General features: G+C 41.5%; 1 protein-coding gene across 2 annotated transcripts in view; it reads right to left on the reverse strand.

The window, feature by feature from the left end:
- The window catches only part of LOC146000405 (tyrosine-protein kinase transmembrane receptor Ror-like), a 597959-nt gene that overhangs the window by 187336 nt on the left and 391480 nt on the right, over window positions 1–19143 (reverse strand). The window lies entirely within an intron of this gene.

Here is a 19143-nt window from a genome sequence, read left to right on the forward strand (position 1 = left end):
TTCGGGACATGCAATGGGCTCTCAGCAGCAGAGCGGTGAGAACGCAGTGCGAGCAAACTCGACTTGAGGCCATGTTTGAGGCCCAATATTTCGGTGTTTGCAGAACACGTTTAATAGTGTCATGTGGTTCTCTCATAACTGCTCATATTTTTCATCGCATTCCACCAATTCACTTTTTTTTCCTTACGGTGGTCCGTTTTAAGCCCATTTCTTCTCTGAGTTGCGCAGACTTCCGTGCTTAGCACAGGGCGGGCTACGACGCCGGGGGTCACGGGTTCCCATTACGGCCTGGGCGTGGGTCTTCTTCGTGAGTGTCCCTTCATCAATTTCATTACTCATCCTGTCAGGGTCTCCCCGCTGGCGCGGTTGAAACGTCGTCACCTTATAACCAAAGGGTCTCGGATTCGATACCCTGTGGAGACACACAGCGGTTCTGATCTCACTTTAAACTGTCCTGTCCCGATTAGCCTATCTGTTCATAAAGTGCACTTAAAAACAAAAACTCGAAAACTCACTCATCGTCACGATTAGTCAAAAGTGGCAGAAAAGCTACGAAAAAATAAGTTACTTTAATCAATCAATTCTCTCAGTTGAGACCTCTTTGCACGTAAAATTTGGGGCTTAAGTATCAACATCGTGATGTTCCCCTATGTATAATGTAAATTATAATTATCAAGGCTAGTTGTGTCATGTGGCTACATTTTTTAATATAATTTTATCACATTTCAAAATTTTATTTTTTAATTTTGTTGCAATCTTTGCAGATGGAAGCCTAGGACTGTAACCCCTCCCCAAATCCAAGCGTGTTAGGTCAATTGTTAGACAGCGAGCTACGAAATCAAGGGTGCTGGGTTCAAATCCGTGTTATGTTTTCTCACTAATCTATGTGACCAGTTCAGCACATATTCTTCCTACATTAAATGTCAGATGCAAGTAGCCCAAGTGCTGATGCGTCCGTGAATTAAAGCGCAGAAAATTACAATAGGCTCGTCGGTGGCCGAGCATGAAGTGTTCGACTCAAGGCCCTTCTCGGCCTGTCAAGGCTGCTCGCTTTTTTTCTTCATTCATAACTTCTTCTCACTGTCATTGTTTCTATCGTCACGAACATAGTCTACAGCCAAGCCATATTTAATAAAACAGTTTCTGAATCGTACATCCCATTTTCACCATTAAGGGAGAAATTCCACGTAACTCATAGCCTCCGCAATTTCAGCCCAGATTACGCGCCACCGCATTCGGCCTAAAGCCTCCAATCGCATCTAATGATTCCATCACTCGTGACGAAAGAAAATAGCATTTTCCGAAACAAATTAACAACTGCCATTTTTGCTTCGGTTTAAGCGTGTTACTTAACACCCGATCCAATTAGAGGGGTCAAACAGCCAATCGGATCAGTCCCCCTTCCCCTCCCCCTGAAATGTCCCGACAGACGCATACCTGACGCGTTGGGGTCGATTTCACCAACGTGGGAAAGGGTTCGGTTGTCAAGAGCTGACGAGAGAGGTCAGCTCGATCGCAGCGTGTTTTCCCAGGGCAGGAACTGACGGCTGGGATTCCGATCTTTTTCTCACTTTCAGTGCTGATTGCAGGAAAATCTCGTTTTCGAAACACAAGACAAAAGTTTTCAATCCATACTTATATTGCCAACTTAATACATAAAACTACTTGGAACTTAAAAGAGCCTTGCGAACGACAAACTTAAAAAGTAAAAGAAAAAATGTTCTACTTAAAACCTCATTTACGTTATACATATGCAGATACATAGCGAGAAACATGTGGCATTTCGGCTCTTCATTGCAAGAGTAGGGCTTAATAGTTACGAAATATAGCAGACTGAAAATTGTGAAGTTGGATTCACATGTAGCTTTCTATTGTAAACCATCAATTGAAACTCTTTATAACAATGGAAATGATGAGAATTGAATTTGAGTGAGTGAATGAAGATGTTTTAAAATAATATGATCCTTTTGTACACTGCATTGACTGATTGATTTGGTTTATTTTACTTCGCTTTTCTGCCACTTTTGGATATCGCGAAGACGAGGTGAATGATGATATGATGAAGGGACACTCATAAATTACATCCACGTCCAGGCTGGGATTCGAACGTGAGTCGTAGTGCGCGATGATAACTACTCTGCCACCAACATTAAAAATGTGGCAAACATAACCTGCACCAAAAATAGGACAAGACTTCAATATTGTCTAACTGAAAATTCCGTATTTTTGAGCTATTCCTCAACACATACGTATATTAAAAACGGTGAATTCGTGAAACACTGTAAAGATCACGTAAAAATCCTAATTCGCATTATTTCGCTTCTTCCTATGCACAGAAAATGCGCTTGGCACATAATTTCGGCCATTTAAACCAAGTTCTTACAGCAATCAACAACATATACGTCATGTTAAATCGAATGTTTTCTCCGTCTTTCGTATTCCCTATGCTAAAGGTCTGCAGCTTTCTTTTTGTTATATTTTCATTCCGATGAGGCCAGGTTACAGATCACGGGTCACAAGAAACTGCTGTTTTCTTGCCAGTGTCGAAGTATGTTACGATACTTACGGGGCGCCCTGTAGCTCTGGTTATTCCGAAGGGGTTGAATTCCTGTACTCTTCAGCTTTCCGTGACTCGCCCTCTAGCTAACGTATCGCTAGGGGGGCGGGTCAGCCAGCTATTAAAGGTGGTGTCGAGACACACGCCAACAACACATTCATCACACTCGATGAAATTACTTTCGTGTTGCACCCTCAACACCTCCGCAATTACACGGTCAATCGTTGCAACAATTACATTAGCCGTAACGTAGTTTCCCGTTGCGCTTTTCTTACGGCAGAGAGCTCTGCAGTCGTATCCAGTAACGGGTGTTTTGTGCTACCCGCTAGGAGGCGTCGTTTCTCTGTACGGTGGCTCTTCAAGAAATGTCTTCAATTTGTTCTCAAGAAGGGCAAAAGACGCTTCAAATCTCCCACAGCATGCTCAAGTCGTCAAGAAGGGGTTAATTATACGATAACGTTGTCGGAACTTAAACTAATGAAAATAATTCGGAATTAATTTAACAATTAGCTAGGGAGTTTTCTGTTTTTGAGCGGGGTCCCGCTTGTGCGGAATTCTGGGGTTTCCTAGAATTTCGGCTTCCTTTACGGTGCAGTTCCCCACAGGTAGAAATCTATTGGTGCTAAATCGGAAGATCTGGGTGCATTTTCGACACTTCTTGCGTATCTTGAAAGAAAAATTGATCGCCTTGCTATTTTTTGCATCCTACTAATGCCTGTCGCCTGGCGGGCTGTGACGGAACTAAAAACAACGAAATGACTACACGGGCTCACATACAAAAAGAGTTCAGTCAAGCCATCTTTAACATTTTCTCTGTTATTAACGTTCAAAGAGTGTAAACATTATTTCGGGACAATCTGTAGATAAGGGAGTGGATGTCGAGCCTAAGGACAGGTACCGACAGAATTTGGCGATCAGAATAATAGAATTAATATGGAAGAAAAATTGAATAAATGAAATAATAATATTTTCAAATATACCCCGCTAGTGTTTTCGACATTGTCGAGCAAAACAGAGAAGCAGTTTCTGCATGCTAGTAAATTTTTGCAAAATATTTTATGTATTGGTCATAGTGTTGCCCACGGGACGAGACGGGACAGGCTTTTAAAAATTCGAGACGAGACGAGATTGATCATGTGTCCCGAGATAAACGAATATTTTCGAGACGAGACAGCATTTCACAGCATTACCACGAGACGAGACAGGCCAAAGTCTCGTCTCGTGGGCAACACTAATTGGTCATGACGTAAGCTTCTTTGACACTGGAAAAATCATATGGGAACTCCATAATTAATTAAAGATTTCTGTAATTACAGTGTCAAAGATTTTCCACATTTAATTTCAATCGCCCTACTTACAGAAACAAATTTCAGGCAGGAAATTTAGTATTCTGAATGTGAAAACGTTGATCTTTACTGGATCGAAACTTTCGTCACTGCAACCATTTGTAAATTCATATCCTTGGGGGACACCTCCCTCATCGCCGGCCCTGTTCTCGGTAGAGGATCTGGAGGTGACTTGTCTCGTCCCGGTTCTATCTCTACTCCAGTTCAAGACAATTACTTTGCATAGGTTTTCAAAAAGAGGAAAATGCATGTGCATATTTTCTTGCGGTGATCAGGACGTCGGCCCTTTTTCCCGTGGAGAATATTACGCTTACAGTCTTCGGGGTGGGGGAGGCCCTGGAAACATTGGAGCGGCGCATGAATCCTTGGGTGACGAAAATCGGAAATCAGTAGGTGGGTCACGTTTCGCATTGAACTGTTAATTTCCCGATATGCACCGCGAGAGCGTGGGGGGCGCTGTCACACGCCATTCACCTCGATTATGCAAAATCAGTCGGCGACGTTCCGTCCAAAGGTTGCGCGAGGGAGGTAAAAAAAAAGAAAGAAACGCAAGTTATTAGGAGGAGCCGGCCCCTCGCATTTGCATGGAAAGTAACGACAGATTAATTACTCGCGGCCGGAGATGAGATACGAGTGCTGCCATCTGTTGCTTAATATTAAAAATAACTTCTCGTAGATGTACCCACGCTTTTTCCCCGGAGGGTTGTTGTTGGGGGGTTTTAGATAACAAAATGCGTGTTGCATCCTGTGACCGCGCGAGGGTTCCTTAAATGAATAGCGGGAGCCGACGGCGCAGCTTAATATACGAAGGGATGCATGTTTATATAAACTTTCGCGAAAAAAAATTGCACCAACATCTACAATAAAGACAACAACGCTTTCAAATTTGGTCTTCATTCAAAAACAAAATAAGACTGGTGTCAGGACATGGTATATAAGAAAAGATGACTGTATTCGTGTGGTTTCTTAGTCTGTATTTCTGTTACTTTTGGCTAATCGCGACAATGAGGACGGGTGATGTTTAGATGAGGGAAACTTTCAAAGAAGAACCATGTCCAGGCCTGGATTCGATCCTGGGACCTTCGGTGGCGAATCCGAAAGTCTATCACAGAGCAGACCAATTGCAACGATAAGAATGGTTGATAATAATGAGCTAGGAATCCAGATGTCCGGTATTCGAATCCTTGCTAAGGCACAGATGTTGTTCCATGGGTAAGATTTGTTCTTTAAAGCTTAGGAGTAGAAAAGAGTTGTAAAATAACGAGAATGCATGCAAGCTATACAGCACATACATATTCAGGAGACATCCAATTGATGCTTTTTGGATATACGTGTCGAAATACTGAATATCAAACATCTATCCAGGAATATCTAGTAGATATACAGGGAGGTTATTTCAGTCGTTCACCGTCAGCGTGTCGGCCGTTCGTCGGAGTCTTCATGCAACAGGTCCCGGCAAATTGCGTTCAGGAAGTCCGTAACAGAAACCGCTTGTTTTCTAATGTTTCCACTTTTCACAATTACAGTTACAATTACAATTGAAATAAGCACATACCTTGTCGCAAGGATGCTGGAAAAGGTGTCCTCGCAAATACAAATATTTCTGGCACCTTATTCCTGACATCTAATCTTAGATTAGACATCGCTACTTTATCCTCAGTTGACATTAAGGGAAGACAGCATCCCGGCGCATAAAGCAAACCGAAAGCGTAAAATGATATTTAAAAGTAATAATAATGATGATCACTAACCTCCTGTGTTATAAGAGATGTTGAAAATGACCTCCTTGAACCTTCTTAGGTTCAAGAGATCCTGTCTCTCGTAATTCCCTGACCACTTTTCTGCAAGAATTCGTTTTCACGTAATTATCGTACATAAAAACTCTCTGTTCAAGAGTATATTTGTTTAACGGCATAAGTAATGAATGAATAACAATTAACACACAATAAACACTGGCCATGAGTAGCACATTACAATAACACAGTATAAACAACACGCGTACTGATAAACGCAAACAGAAGTGAACATGAACGTACAGTGACTACGTCTGGTAGCTGACAGTGTTGCTAACCATTTTTCGGCAATGTCCCTACAGACGTAGTCAAAATGTCCCTACAACTGACCAAATGTTCCTGCTCCACGTAAAGCGACTAAAAAAAAAAAACTCCTCATGAGCATGCAAGACAGAAGATAAAATATACACATTTACTTACCAAATCTTTCTGCTCGGTGCTTCCACAATTAATGAAGGAGCGAATTTACTGTACAGGACCCCTCCCCGATTTTTGTAATATTTGGCATACTCACTAATTGAGGCCTCCTAATCACGAATTTGAAGTTAAAATTTGTGGGTCACGTGTAGAAATTGCAAAATAAGTTAAATTGAGTGGTCCGCGATCGGCACGATTGCTCATTATTTACCGGAAGATTTTGTGTTTCCAATACTTAAAAAACGAAATATACATTCATGATATTACTACGACCCCAAATTTTAACTATGTTTGCTTATCCTAACCGTACCTGAATGGTTCGTGGGGCTATCCGTCAATGGTTTGTTGGGCTACCCGTGCATGTTTTTTTCGAGCCCAAATTTTAACTATGGTTGCCTTGCCTAACCTAACTTAACCTAACCTTACCGAGAATGGTCAGTGGGGCTATCCGTGAATGGTTTTGCGCTAATGGTGATTACGAACCGATAAAAAATCTTATTTTCGTAGCACTTTAACGGCAAACGTTCATCATCGAAGACGTCATTTTCGTATCCTGCAATTTTATGATTGATGTACTGTTGCCAAATTTACCTGTAATCAAATTAGTTCTTCTACATCGTGATTGTCGCTGTCACATGTAAGGACGTTCTTTGGGCAATATACTGAAATCCATAAGTTTATTAATTAGCCCACAGCCATCCTCCTGCACACTCAACCTAACAATCTGTACAACATTAACAACTTTTTACTGTTCTCTTCCGCCATTATTACACAATTCATGCTCTCCAAGTATGAAATCAACAGTGTGGCAACGCTGTAGAAAGCGTAACTAATTGCAAACGTCAATTGTTCATATCAACAAATATGGCTACCATACTTGTATACGGAGAATCATTGCGAGAATTGAAAAGCTTATTTTACAATTTCTACACGTTAATGAACAATTTTTTCACCTCACCCCAACATGTTAACTTGAGATAAATCATCACGACTAATTATTTCGTGAGTATGAGACGTAGCATAGAAATTACAGAAGGGTCCGGTATTGTAAATTCTTGCCTTAATGAATAATAGGGGTGTGCGGGACAGAATTTTTTGGGTCGGGACGGGATCGGGACGGTAATTTTTTTAAATCCCGACATTCGGAACTGAAAAATTTGCAATTTCCCGACCAAGTCGGAAAATTTTCGGGACGGGAAATGTTCGAAATTTTCCGAAGCACTGGAAATTTAAGTCATTTTCACTTTAAGTGATTGTTTTTGCATTTCTAGAATAAAAATTTACAATTTTCGATAAGTTCCAAAAACTTACAATGCAGAAAACGTCGAGAATTAACGACTTTTTAAAGTGACCATTCGGTATTTCCCGACTGCTCGGGATCCCGAAAAGTCGGGAAGTCATTTCCCGAAGTCGGGATTGGGACGGTAATTTTTTTTCCCGATCCCGGTCCTGACTTTTCGGGATCCCGCACACCCCTAATGAATAACGTTGAGTCGTTTACTATTGATTATGTTATTTGAAGTCATACATGGTGTTGCTGTGAAGAGATAGATGTTGGTTGGTGATATATGCTGTATTTCCTGCAGTCTTTAACAATTTTGGTCCCATTTTATTTCCCTTTGTTGTTTTTCTATCACTTAACATTGAAAATATTCTTTCCGTTTCCACGTTAGAATGGGGCAATGTTAGCACTATTTTCGCGAGAGTGGAAATGTTTTCAAAAAAGAACGTGCCTTGAAAGTTTTTGGTAACCGATAACATGTTCCAAAATTCTGATGAAGACTTGTCAGTTAGTTCTTTTTTTTCCTCCTCGCTAAAGTATCCAGATAAACTAATACATAAAATGTAATTTTCCAAGATTGAAAAAAGTACCTACGATTTCCCTCATTTGGCAAAATCTGTCCCTACGTCCCTACGCGGGCGAAATTTAGTGAAAAGTCCCTATGCGTAGGGACATGTCCCTACGGTTGGCATCACTGCCGATACGTGCAGTTTGAAGCGCCCTCTCGCGGCTGACAACTCCCCCAACCTCCGATAAGTTGCCGGCGCTGTCGCGACAACTGAGGATAAAGTAGCGATGTCTAATCTAAGATTAGATGTCAGAAATAAGGTGCCAGAAATATTTGTATTTGGGAGGGCACCTTTTCCAGCATCCTTGCGACAAGGTACGTGCTTATTTCAATTGTAATTGTAACTGTAATTGTGAAAAGTGGAAACATTAGAAAACAAGCGGTTTCTGTTACGGACTTCCTGAAATGCAATTTGCCGGGACCTGTTGCATGAAGACTCCGACGAACGGCCGTCACGCTGGCGGTGAACGACTGAAATAACCTCCCTGTACATTGAATACCCATTAGAATATTCATGGAATAGTATGTGGATTAATTTCGGATACAATTTGAATATTCTGCGGACCATTTTTGGTAATGTTTTGGACATGAATGATATTTGCTTCATGTGAACGGGAATGGATACACCATTGAATATCCAATGGATATCCATGGACACCAATAATTGTAGATCCTATGAATATCCAAGATTGGATATCCCATTAGTGCCCAATGGATATCCTTCTGGATATATGACATGGAGGTGTAATGAATATCTACAATATCAAGCGATATCGTCTGGACTTTGTGGATCCTGTGGATATTCCTTGGAGATGGATGAGAAGCTACAACATTTTTCTCCTACGTGTAAAACACTTAAATGCAAATTAATCTGTTAATTTACTTCGATGATCATCATTCAACATATGATCGCGGCACCAGGGCCCACCCTTGTGTCCTCCAAAAGCAAATTATCTGGTGACTTATGTGATGAAACGCAGGGGTTTATGCGCAATTTTTCATCTGGGCCGATTTTAGGGGGTGTAAGTTTGGAACCCAATTGCCATTAAATCGGGTCTTAGCGAAAGTTTTCTTGGGGTGTTGGCAAAAATTTGGGGGGTGTGTGTGTGGATAAATCACTGACGAAACGGCCGAGAGAAAGGGTAAACGGTGAGGGAGAATCTGCCTGTCTCTCTCGAAAGCAAAAACTGATTTAATGGCCTGGAGAGCTGAGAGTTAACTCGTCCCTATATCGTAGGTGAAATAAGTAACGGGAAACGATTCCCGTTCAAATGATCGCACGTAAAAACAAAACTACCAAAGCAGCCATCTCTTTGGCTGAGATTACGGCAGCAGTTTTACGCGAAGAACCATCGGCCGATGGCTCCCGCCTGAAAGAGAAACACCGTGGAAGTTGGAAACGTATCGTGTCTGGCAAAATGGCTGCGACTGGGATCTGGTGCGAGAGAAGAGACTCTTATGGCGACCATTAACGTTTCCAATCTTTCGCTAGGGCGATAACACGTCTTAATAGCGAGTCTTCGGTGCAAGGATCGAAACAGCGGCTCCTAAATCAAAGCCCTTATTTCGAGAGGAGCGTCTCCCCGTCATGCGTCGTCAATTCTCAAACCAGACGAAACTGCAGCTGGAGTTGGTGACTAGCAGCGCAGACACTGTCGCATCAAGAAAGTTCAGCTATAGAGCGACCACAAACAAAACCTTCGACCAGAAGCCTTCCCGCATCTTCCCCTCCATTCGTTCAGCTCAGCACGTAAAAGTCTGCTTCACTCTACCCCTCCCCTACATGCGGAGTACGATGCACTCGGTTCTGCGCAGGTTCTTTTGGGCTTCCGCGCATGCGCTTCTAGAACTGAACATTGTGACGTGGCAGGAATTTCATCTATTATGTCAGATGCTAGACTGGCACTGATATGTAAAAATATATATAATCGTTTTTGGTAATAAGTTGTACGAGGTGTGACAATCTAATTCTCGGAATGGCCGCAGCGTGTCACTGGAGTGTTGAATCAGGTAACTCTTTTACCCAAGCACGTTTTGACATGTTCGACCTTGCGTTTACATAAGCCACATACCAAGTGAGTCGTTCCTTCCAGAGCAGGAGAGGAAGTATCAGTCCATTTTATGCATAGAAAGGATATCCGAGACCGGACTTACAGTTTGTAAGTGGGATCCAAACCCCTATGCGCCTCCACCGGGTATCGAACCCCGGACCCCTCGATTACAAAGTGACGACGCTACCATCGGAGTGGCTAGAGTTTACCTGATACGTGTCCGTGGTATACGCTGGAGTGGGAGAAGGGCGCGAATCCGCCCTTGACAGATGTTGCGATTAGTCAAAAGTGGTACAAAAGCGACGTAAAATAAAGATACAGATGCAAATTCGCGATTCGCTTCTTGTTATTCTGATGTCATTGTAAAAAAAATTGAAGCAGTTTCTTTGAAAATCCAAATTTTAATGCCTTTTGAGAGCATGCTTTTTCAATTTTCAACGCATACGAATCTTTGCGCTACTTACTGGGCAGGTGAAGCTCCCAGTTTAAATATGCCACTGAGAATAGTCGACGAAACGCTAAAATATCATAACATAATAAGTGCTTTTAATGTGGTACTTTGTTTAACAGAAGTGAGAGGTGTGTTTGTATTCTTGGGGCAAATGTAAATCATGCTTAAAGCTGCACCCTACTCAGAATACCGTTAATTTGAAACTGGCCATAAATATTGTAAACTAGAATACATTCCAAATTACAGTCCCAGCGTAGGAAAGCTTGCAATGCAAAATCTGATTCCTTTACTCCGCTGCATGGCTATCTTGTGTCCACAGTCTGCAGTTGTGGCTGCAGAAAATTCCCCTTCCAGCACATTTTTCCCCCGGCGAATTTATTCTCATTGCGGCCACGCGTACATCGCAAATACAAATGTCACGTACTTTAAAACTACTTAACCTAGCCACACACACAGACACACCAGAGCGGAGTATCAGCAAGTGCTTGTACACAGAATAAATATCGTTGCAACTAACGACCTCTTCGTGGGACGGAGAATGGCCGCAACTTTTCTCCCGCCCAATCAGACATTCACAAAAGCCACACGTCCGAGAGAGCCAGACCGCGGTAAGTAATTGCACTGTCAAGAGCAGGGACGTCTGGTGCTGCCATCTATAACGTGCCTCGCCAAACAAGCCCGGCACAAAAGCTCCGCGGCCGACTTGAAAGTTATGAAATATTCAATGTTGTGCGAAGGTAGATAAAAATTCGCGGGAGAGCTAAGGATGGAGTGAAAAATGTAGTGAATGTTTAACATGTGTTTGCAGTGGGGGGGGGGGAGATTGTGTATGTTTTCCTGACGCTTACAGAGACCTCTAGTTCTTTGTTCGGAAATAGAACTTTCCACGTCAAGCTCTTTGACAGCAAAAAAGAACTCTTCAATATTTTGTTGGTCTCGGCAACGAAGGGAAAAGTTATTCCGCTACTGACCCAAGGTGGAACTTGTAGAGGTGAGTCCGCCAGACAGACACTTTGCGTTGGGAATATTTAGTATTGTACTTTTAGAGATTCTTGTTCGCTGAATATCTCGGAAGGTCACACCTATACGAAATCCACCTTTCCATTATATGTAGTTGGAGATCTTCTGCCAAATTTGGGCATATTTCTGTAATGAAAGTAATGTCACTTTCCTGAGATAATAAATGAAAAAAAGTCACACCCAAGGGGTATCCAGGGGGTTCTAACGTCTAACCCCTCCAAATGCCTTTCTTATTTTTGAAAATACTATGGTAGATTCAGCATCCTTTCCGATGAGACACTTTTTGTGGCAGGAATGGAAATTTCTCTCTGTGTGCACGGTTTGTGAATTCTAAAAATAACACCCACTAAAGTATTTTAAAGTTTCACATTGGTAGTGATATGTGAGCTGAAAATGTGACCAGTGAGGTGTTTGGTATAGTGAAGTTTGTGTTCTTTCAGAAATAAAACATGCAGAGGTAAAATACTAAAAACAATAATGTACCAGACAGTAATATATATATATATATTAATGTGTAAAATTCGATTTCTAGAAAAACATGATTCACTTCATTTTTTTGTTAAATTTCTTCAACCTTGTCAGTTAAGTGGAACTGTCCGAGAGAACGATCCCAAGCAAGTGATCTAGCCATAGTTGAAAAAAGTGACTATCTTAATTGTACTCCTTATCTGTGAAAACGTTTTCAGTTTTACTGTACAGTTGCCAAAGTATTTATAGCCTTCATCACAATTTAGTCTCTGCTCTTTCTTACCCAAGAGATGTCACAGAACTGCTTCAGAGACTTCGGAAGATTTCAAATGAAAAGTTTACAGTCAAATGTTTCAAACTGCTTCTGAAAAGTGCCACAGACATTCAATTCTAAAATTGGGATTCCACGAATAACGAAACGCCCCCCCCCCAAAAAAAAACGGGATAACTATCCAAGTACTATTATAGAGGGGAGTGCCATTCGCCCTGGCTGGTTGCCTCTTAATTTTCATTATGGTCTCACTGTATATTCGAAGCACGTCTTCCACTTACCAATGCATAGTAATTGAAGATATCTTCTGGATATTTGTGTCGATGATCCATAGAATGTCCAAAACATGTCCAAAAACGTTCCACACAATGTCCAAAACATATCCAAAAAATATCCAGAGAATGTCTAAATCATATCCTTCCTGGATATCCTGTGGATATCCATTGGATATCTATTGGACATTCCTGGCCCAGAACTTCGACATAAATATTAAGAAGATATCCATGAGATGAATTCTGGATGTGTGTGCTGTATGGGAGGATATCAATGTTGGGGCATTTCAGGATGGGATATCCCATGGACGTCCTATGGATATCCAGAACTGAATATCATATGGACGTCTAATGAATGTCCATAATATCCATGGATCTGATCTATCTGGACATTTGTGGATATCCCTTGGAGATTTATGGGATAATGCCATGGAACAGTGGAGATGAGTTGACCGCGTGTCACTCAGAGCTGGGTGGGCCTCCGAGTTCAATTCTAAAAAATGGAGGCATTGACATGCGCCGGTGGTTTATTTCGTCTAAACTGTACGTGGCGAAAACTAAAAGAAACGTATGTTTAGGGATCTCCTTGTTTTTTGAGGCATAGTACGGGGCAAAAATAGACCAGACGTCTCTTTGGGATGTGATGTGTGTCCTCCTGACCCGCCAGCGGCAGCCGTACGTCATTAATTCCCTCTCCCGACGTCGACGGATTGAATTGCACCAGAGCGTTAGTAGATGTCGCTACTTTACGCGGGCGAGGGTAGCAGCAATCGCTTTCGTGGCTCCGGGTCACTTGCCACTCCAAGCGAGCGTAAACCAAGACGACGTAGATGGACGAAGGCACGATCCGCTTCCAAACGCGGACCACATTAACTCCGGGGAACGTTCCCTGCGTCAAAAATGACGAGCAGTAAAGAAGTGGGGACGTGACTGAAGAGTTTAAGCTCGTCACGTAACGGAGAAAAAGAGAAGATGATTGTTTTCTGGCCAGATTGCAGTCAGGTGCAGTTGACTCTGGCCGATCGCAACCCCATCTGTTGAGGAAACAAAAAAATAAGGCTCCGTCTGTGTAGGGCACATCAGATAATTGAGCCTTCCACAAAGACAGGTTTTTATTCTTAGTTTCGCGTCTGGAAAATGCGGCGTGTGCCTGCCAACGAGCTGTGAAGCTATACCGCTTTCGGTGGGTAGCAGTACCGTTTCCGGTCGAACAAGCACCTCGTTCAAACATGCTCTTATGGCGATGGCGGCAAATGACTGCCTCGGAATTAAATTTCAAGTGCTTCACGGTCATATTCACTTGCAGCAGACCGAGAAATACGATTGGCTATAATTCCAAGAGTTCATTTCAAGCTTACAGTAATTCAGTCATACTACAATAACATTTTGATGAATACGTGAGTAGGGTCTTATTTGACCAACGATTTGTTTCATCACAATTCCACAACCCTGCGATTTGGATTGGCCAGTGTGCGTCGGTTTTTTTTTTTTGCGTCACATCATTCTTAGCGACAAATGCTTACATGATGCGAATTAATCTATGCCTTAGGAGTACCTCAGAAATTGTGTACATCAGGTGACTGGTGAGTGGTGTTAACTTCACCTCCGAACTGATCAAGATATGCATGCAGCCCCACAAACACCTCTCATCGATGCAACTCAGGGGGGACTTTTACTTTTTCAGTAACTTATTGGGAGGGAGGGGAACGCACCATAAGTAGTGTGTATCTCTGGTGGTGCCTTACAGCCTAGGTCTCTCCCTGCAACGGTCTCCCTTATCGCACAACATTAGGACAACCGTGAGTTCTGATGTCACCGGGGAATGATTTTATTGTTAGGTTAAATACCTAAGTTGTTAGGTTTAGTTCTCTGCATATATAATACATTTGCAGTGTATTTACGCCACGAGGACCAAACCTAATAACGTAAGCATTCCTCGCCTGACGTCAGAACGCAAGGTTGTCCTAGCGTTGTGCGATAAGGGAGACTCCTCATGCAAATGGAATGGAAATTGGGGCTTTGGCTTTGAAAAGAGCTACAAAATGGTGACAAAATACATCTGACTTTATTTGGTCTAAAAGTTATAGGCAGGAGGAACTCATGATAGTGTTGACCACACGACTCCACTCAGCTATATAAATTGTGGGCCTGGTCACGTGTAAAATCAACGAAAATCGATTGAAAATTAAAAGAGGTAACTTGAATTCGGGACTGGACCTACAATTAAAAGTAGGATCCGATCCCCCGAAATCGAACCTTGGACCCCTTGATTACAAGGCAACAACATTTGGCACTACACTATCGAGGAGACCTAACCTAAAGTTCCAAACATTAAGATATCTAAGGGCCGGTTTTTCAATGTTCAGTTAAGGTTCATGTTAGAACGGAACTGGAAGTTTGTAAAAAATTCTGTTTTTCAATGTACAGTTAGCTCGTAACTGGAACTCTGGTGGCGATTATCTTTACTGCTACTCCTTCTTGCAGTTACCAGCCTAACTGGAAGTTGCGAAGAAACATGACTGCCTCGTCATCGACAGATTAAACAAGATATAATTCATAAAGCTGTTAAATTGGTACAGAAGAAGACTTGTTTTGTTTGGCAGAGCTTACCAATGTCCATGCAAATATGGAAATTAAGCATCGTAGTTACTAGAATTCACTTGGCAAGGTTGTGTTGGAGAATTTGTGACCGATATCCGGTCTACCAGGCGGGACAATCTACAAACAGTAATTTGGTGCAGTGCTTAGCGGTGCCACGTTTCGGAGCGTTTTGTGTTTTGTAATACGAGTTCGAGTCCTGGTCACGGTTCTTTTTTTTTTCTTGTCAATTATTTATTACATATGTTGCCTTCAATTCATGCTTTATTGTTGAATGATCATCTCGGAGAAATATTACAGTAAATTTTAAAATTATTTTTACTCGTACCTTCATATTTTTACAAGTTTAGAAAGCATGCTTACTATTAACATTTTTTTTTTCGCTCAACAACATGCATAGAGAGGTACAAAGCATGCAGTCAAATATACAATATTTACATATTAATAGTATCAACAGACAGGTATTATTAATGTTTCGACTTTCGAGTTCTTCACGCTTCTTCTACAATAAAGTATCTGCGCTTGCGCCTCATAACAGCATTTCCTCAATGTGGAATTGTCCTTTATTAGAAGAAATCCAAATCTGTAGTGCTGGCTTTCGTTAATTTATTTCGTAAAGAATGTTCCAATAGTTTCCAATGCATTGACGTGCTTTCGAGCGCGCCGCGCTTGTAGTTCTATATTTAAACACCAGGCTTTGTGCCAGTTTGAAACTATACTAACAGATGGCGCGCAGATCGATTTCCAGTCATTTCCTTGCTACAGAATTGCCAACACACTGTTTTGGAGAACGAACTATGGTTTAGTTAACTGGCAGTTACTTTCGCATTGAAAAATCCGGTGCTGGTTAAGACTGGCTGTTATCTCCAACTGAGAGTTAGTTAACAGAAAAATTAACAGGACATTAAAAAACTGGCCCTTAAGAAATCAAATGGCGGTTTAGCGATTCAGGCAGTGGGGCTAAAAGGCTATTATCATTTGCTTCCAGCCTCGAAATCCCTTGTTTCCATCTTGAAGGCCCCTTATGAATATCAACGTTTCTAATGATGCACTGCATTTTAAATATAATATCTATTTCGGAGATGTTAAACGCTGCATCTTCCAGATTAATGCACACACGTAGCTACGCTATATCTAACTGGCGCACAGAGGGGAAGGCCACTGTCTAGACATAAGAAATGAAATAACGGTGTGTGGAGTTTGAAAATTGAACAGACTTACTGCTGCTCGCAATGAAACACACTGAGCACTGAGAAATATATGTATAGTTCAGTGTTGCAGTTGAGTAGTTTCAAGATTATTCATAGGCGTACAGTCCTCAGCAATAAAAAAATAAGACAGCAGATCCTGAAATACTCGCTTTATTGCAATGCGTTATGTGTGTTGCATAACGTTATGGCGATCACTTCAATAGCAACTTCGGTCGTTCCAGTGTGGTTAGGCAACACACTGCATTAAAGCGAGTATATCAGGATCTGCTGTCCCATTTTTTATTGCTGGCGACTGTACGCCTATGAATAATCTTCAAACTACAGAACTGCACCACTGAGTTACATGTAAATTTCTCAATGTGTGCAGTCAAGGCAATATTAGGCTTCCATTTTTATTGCTCGTGACTGTATATACAGTATATTATTGAATACCCTTGCTTGTCTCGCACACCGTAAATGACGAATATGCAAAATATATGAATTTTCGGTTTGGCAATGCCAGCGTTTCATTAACTCGCTAATATTGCCTCTAAATAGATGACAGAACGTATTAAGTATTCAATAACAGACCCAGTAACTTCAGGAGGTTTGCCCGTTGAAGATTGTTATTCTGGTCGTAACTCTCCCAAACTGGAGAGCTGCTCTAGCGTTTTCGAGAGGCATACATGTCGTTCGACGTACACACACAGAGAACCGATCCCTCCGCATGGCAAAGAGGACACGGATCCACCCTCCCGTATTTTTGCCTTTTCACAGGGGAAGCCTCCGTCTGTCCCCCTGACAAATGACGGGGGGATGATGATTGATGAGCCGAGGGAAGATTTGTCTAAGGTGAGCGAGTCTCTTCGATGGATGCTTTTTCGTGGCTCCTATCTGCATTCGGTTGTCTACGGAGCTATCCCACGTGTTGTTCAGCCACTTTGAGAACATTGCTATCCAGGGAGTGTGTCTTGAATTAGAACTTCTCAGGCAAAGGTTCCTCTAATGGAATATCAGACGGAAACATCACAATTAATTTGCAATTAACCTGGATCAGCAATGTCTTTTCGAAAATCATTATTAAAATTCAGAAAACTACATCCGATTTAGAATGGACCATATCAGTGGTGACGTCACAGCAACGACAGAGTACGATTTGAGTCCCAACAAATCTGACACGTGTTTTTCACCTATTTAAGAGCATTGAATTCTACATCGGAAGGGGTAGCTGTAATGATTGTGACAGCAGTTATGAAACCAAATTATGATGTGTATAGTACATCCATGTAGAGATGAGAATTCGGTGAAAACGTCTATATATCACACATACCTTACAGAGAATAAGGTAAAGAATAACTGGAATAAGAAATTCATGCATTTTTCAAGAAAATCTAGACATTAGAGTTCCAAGCACAGCCGAAGCCGATCAAGTGCAGTCACGCTGCCGCTATGGACGATTGGAAGCCAGCAACATCACGTGACTGCAGCTGCGCCGCCCATTGGTTGCGATTCCGGATCAGACTCCGTTAGGAGCATTCGCTTTACTCAATTTTCTACTCCATTTAATCTTACTTTCTCATCTGTAAGATATGTGTAGTACAATGTAGACGTATTCTCCGAAATCTCATCTTTACATTGATGTACGATATGCATCACAATTTTGTTTCATAACTGCTGTTACAATTCTTAAGGGGAAGAGTGACAATTACGCAACTGTTGTGCATTTATTTCAATATCGTCGGAATGGGTACTACTGCTTAAAAAAACCTTCACCATACAAGAGTGTATGAATTTCTCTCCATGCTGCATGTGGAAGCGGTTTTTTAAAGTGATTATTAAGCTAGACACGATGTTTGAAAAATATGATGAATAAGTATTTACAGATTCCTATGTATTCCTTATGGGAAATCAACTTCAAGTTACGACTAATCAAATGGGAGTTTCGACTTCTCCTACGACTATTAAGACATTGTTCAACGTGTCCTTTTCCGTCCATGTACTAATCTACGTCAGTGGTTTCCAACTTCAAAAGGTCCGAGGGCCAAAATTATATCCAGCAGTTGATTGGCGGGCCGCATTTTTTTTGGGGGGGGGACTAAAAATTACAAAACTTGTAAGTACTCTACTGAAAATTTAGTACTTTTGCATGACCTAAATTTCTAAAATGAAGCAATAAAAACAATGGAATCACAAATCAAAATTGTATAATTACAATTTATTTCACAAAAACCCAATACTTATGGATGAATTGAAAGAAATTAAGTACACACCATACAAATAAGAATCCTTCATAGTAAGTATTCAATGTGAAAATTGTGGTCGATGTGCTTTTTTATTAAAGTTGGAATGTCCACTTCAATTTCTGAACTTGAAAGTCTCGGAAGGTGAAGCAGTGAAGAATCTGCCAGTCTGCTTCTGTAGCGATTCTTGATTAACTTCATTGAAGAAAAAACTCTTTCACAAGTGTATGTGCTGCCGAACATCGATGTCATTTTTTGTCCAAAACTACGAAGGTTTTCAAAGCGTTCCTTTGAAAGGTATTTAAAAATCTCTGGCCCCTTTTCTTGCCTAGTTTGAAGGAACACATCGCCTTGCAAATTACACAATTCAAATTGGAGAGAAGCTATTTTCATTTTCAATCTTACGTTTTTTGAAGATATTGCTTATTTCGATATTTGCACAAACTTGAACAATCAGTCGCAGTACAATCCGAGTTGGAACACTGGAAATCTCTTCGTACTTCGTGCGTAGTGAAACAGATCTCTATAGCGCCGCTCTGCAGTTTGTTTCTAAACACAAAGAGTGAATGAAGCATTCGCGGAAGCTGTGGAGTTCATTCCGCATAGCGAAGGGGTGGAA

This window comes from Lepisma saccharinum, chromosome 16 (genome assembly GCF_977018435.1).
Source record: "Lepisma saccharinum chromosome 16, izLepSacc3.1, whole genome shotgun sequence".
Taxonomy (NCBI): domain Eukaryota; kingdom Metazoa; phylum Arthropoda; class Insecta; order Zygentoma; family Lepismatidae; genus Lepisma; species Lepisma saccharinum.